At 37.8% G+C, this 3,614-nt stretch overlaps 1 protein-coding gene and 1 long non-coding RNA gene across 5 annotated transcripts in view; one reads left to right on the top strand and one right to left on the bottom strand.

Annotated features, from left to right (window-relative positions):
* LRRC9 (leucine rich repeat containing 9) overlaps positions 1 to 3,614 on the top strand; it is a 109,396-nt gene that overhangs the window by 22,949 nt on the left and 82,833 nt on the right. The window lies entirely within an intron of this gene.
* The window catches only part of LOC132000002 (uncharacterized), a 131,259-nt gene that overhangs the window by 19,385 nt on the left and 108,260 nt on the right, over positions 1 to 3,614 (bottom strand). For 2 of the 4 annotated variants that reach the window (XR_009399149.1, XR_009399148.1), the window contains one exon: positions 7 to 915. The exons of 1 other annotated variant lie outside the window; for it this stretch is intronic. This is a non-coding gene — a long non-coding RNA (uncharacterized LOC132000002). Of the gene's footprint in view, positions 1 to 6; positions 916 to 3,614 lie in introns of those variants that run through there. One more of the 4 variants, XR_009399150.1, reaches the window with a different exon arrangement.

Consider the following 3,614-nt stretch of genomic DNA (forward strand, 5'->3'; position numbering starts at 1 on the left):
AAAAAAAAAAAAAAAAAAAAAAAAAAAAATGGAAAGAGCCACCAGAAACAGAAGCAGCAGGAAATGGGCATACACACTTCAAAATTAGGAGAAGGGAAGGAAAAGTGAATTGGGGGAAACGGGGGGAGATGAACCATGAGAGACTGTGGACTCCAAGAAACAAACTGAGGATTTTGGAGGGGAGAGCGGAGGTTAGGTGAGCCTGGTGGTGGGTATTAAGGAGGCCACGTATTGCAAGGAGCACTGGGTGTGGTGCATAAACAATGAATCTTGGAATAATGAAAAAATTAAATTTAGAAATGAATAAAAATAAAAATAGGTATCCGTGAAAAAAAAAAAAAATTGAAGCCTTCTGGTACAAAACCAGGAAGTGGTTGTGCCGCCTCATCTTGAGGGTACAACCAAAGAAATGATTCTAAAGAACAGAAAAAAGGAAGGGAGCCGGGAGGGAAGGAAGGAAGAGGGGAGGGGGAGGAAGGAAGGAGAAAGAAGGAAAGAAATGAAGTAGGAAAGAAGGGAAAGAAAAATTTTGCCGCAGAAAAATATCACTTTAACTTTCACATTTCTGCAATCATTTTCTCAAAATTGGGGAGCTCACAAGCCGAAGATTGTCATAGACTCCTAGAAGCATACTGTAAATTTGGGTGTGGAGAGAAATCAGGAAACACATAAAGTGATAGATGGATTTGATATGTCATCCCAGAGGATTTTACTTGCAGTCAGTGTTGAAAAATATACTGACTTTTCTGGAGTAAAATGGAAAAATTGCATTTACCTTGTATAAAGAAAAATACATGATTGTTATGGATTACCTTAAAACAAGCCCCTGATTTATACTATATGTAGCTCTTACCTCTGTGAATAAAATCTTCTCAAGGGCCTTGGTGATACATTGGTGGGAAAGTCTGAAAAGTTCTGCCCAAGTGAGAAAAAGACCTTTTAAAATACTTTCTTTTGTATCTTTGCATCCATTTGCCCAGCAGTTACCACTGTTCAGTTAACCACAATACTTGATTTTTATGTACAAAGATATAAAAGGTATTAATTCCAGTTTCCATGTAAACAAATAAAGGCCTTGATTTTTTAAGTGCAAAAACTGCATGGTGTCTGTCTGTTGGGTACATAAATAATTTTTTAGTCTTTCGTTTATATTCACTCAACCTAAATAGATTTGTTTCTTACTTTTGTTTTTTTTCTTTTTAACTTATTGCAGAGGAGGCTTTTTTACAGAGCAAGTAGATTATAGAGTAAAAAACATAAAAGCAAAATGACTAGGGGCACCTGGGTGGCTCAGTCATTAAGTGTCTCCCTTTGGCTCAGGCCATGATCCCAGGGTTCTGGGATAGAGCCCTGCATCAGGTTCCCTGCTCAGGAAGCCTGCTGCTCCCTCTCCCACTCCCCCTGCTCGTGCTCCCTCTCAATGCTGTGTCTCTCTCTGTCAAATAAATAAAATCTTAAAAAAAAAAAAAAAGGAAAATTACTAAAAACCCATTTAGAGGGGTGCCTGGGTGGCTCAGTGGGTTAAGCCTCTGACTTTGGCTCAGGTCATGATCTCAAGGTCCTGGGATTGAGCCCTGCACTGGGCTCTCTGCTCAGCAGGGAGCCTGCTCCCCACGCCCCCTTACCCCCCACCCTGCTTTCTCTGCCTGCCTCTCTGCTTACTTGTGATCTCTCTCTCTGTCAAATAAATAAATCTTTTTTTTTTTTTTAAGCCATTTAGGTAACTTTGTCACCCTGATAGTATATAAGATTTGATGGATTTTTTAAAAATTATTTATTTATTTATTTATATGAGAGAGAGAGCATGAGCAGGGGGAAAGGAGAGGAAGAGGCAAAAGGAGAGGGGGTGAGAGAAGCAGGCTGAGTGAGGAGCCCAAGCAGGGCTTGATCACAGGACCCCAAGATCTTGACCTGAGCCCAGGTCAGATGCTTAACCAACTAAGCCACCCAGGCACCCCAGCTTTGATGGATTTAGATGTTCATTAGCAATTGTTTACTTGGTTTAAATAAGAATAACCTTGACCCACTTTAAGAAGACAAATATATATTGGCAGAATTTGAAAGATTGTTTTTTACTTTTAGTGTACCACAAGCTTGGCCACCTTATCTGTGGTATTTTTATGGATGTTAAGAATTAAGTACTGGCGTGCCTGGCTGGCTCTGCTGGAAGAGCATGTGACTCTTGATCTAAGGGTCCTGAGTTCAAGCCCCACACTAGGCGTAGAGATTATTTTTAAAAAATTTAAAAAAAGGAAATAACTACTAATGTGCTTTAAATTGCTCAATGTGCTACATGTCTGGTTATTTTATTTAAGCACTGGCTTCTCTTTTATTAATACTTTTAAAAATCAGTGATTTAGGATTTAAATAAAAAGTACTAGAGTAGAGCTAGAACCCAAATACAAAGATTTTATGTCAAAATAGTCTTCGTTTATTTCTTTAGGAAAAGAGCATTGCAGATTTCTAATTATGTATCATTTGCTGTTTCTTTACTTCATTAATTTTATGAAATAAAAGGACTATATTTTTCAGTTCAAAGAAGACCTTGTTTTATAGAGACTTCCTTGTTGAGTAGATTTTTGCCACTGTAGCATTATCATTACAGATTCTTATTATCTACCTGTGTATTACCAGTTGAGTTAGCCACTGACAGCAGACAACATTGGTCAAGTCAGGACTCACTCCAAGGCATAAAAGACACTGTCCTTGTGCTTGAAAAGCTTTGAACCTGGTTATAGATCCCAGGGCATTTACAATTTAAAAAAATAAGTTCAAAGCATCACAAAATAGTATATAAGTAACTATAAGTTCCTTGGGGACTTATAAAATGTTTCTTGTACCTTGTAAGTCATAACAACTAGCATAGGACTGGCTGGATCCATAACTCTATAAAAACTACTATTTGATGTTTCCAAAATCACTTAATACTCACTTAACAGTTTCACTTTTGTGTATATAATGACTTTCAGTAATCTACTGTTATATATAAAGATTTCGTGCTTCCTGTACTCTTTCAGGGAGTTACAGCAGCATAAACTTTTTTTTTAATGTTCAGTTAGCCACTGTAGAGTACATAATTAGTTTTTGAAGTAGCGTTCAGTGATTCTTTAGTTATGTATAACACCCAGTGCTCATCACAACATGTGCCCACCTCAATACCCATCACCCTTTACCCCTCCCCCCACTCAACTTTTTGTTTTATACAGGTAAGATATTGGTATAAGTCAGCAAATAAGTTGACAGTATTTAGAATTTTGAAGTACATTTTATTTTTTTTTTAATTTTTTATTTTTTATAAACATATATTTTTATCCCCAGGGGTACAGGTCTGTGAATCACCAGGTTTACACACTTCACAGTACTCACCAAATCACATACCCTCCCCAATGTCCATAATCCCACCCCCTTCTCCCAAACCCCCTCCCCCCAGCAACCCTCAGTTTGTTTTGTGAGATTAAGAGTCACTTATGGTTTGTCTCCCTCCCAATCCCATCTTGTTTCATTTATTCTTCTTCTACCCACTTAAGCCTCCATGTTGCATCACCACTTCCTCATATCAGGGAGATCATATGATAGTTGTCTTTCTCTGCTTGACTTATTTCGCTAAGCATGAT

This window comes from Mustela nigripes, chromosome 13, assembly GCF_022355385.1.
Source record: "Mustela nigripes isolate SB6536 chromosome 13, MUSNIG.SB6536, whole genome shotgun sequence".
NCBI lineage: Eukaryota > Metazoa > Chordata > Mammalia > Carnivora > Mustelidae > Mustela > Mustela nigripes.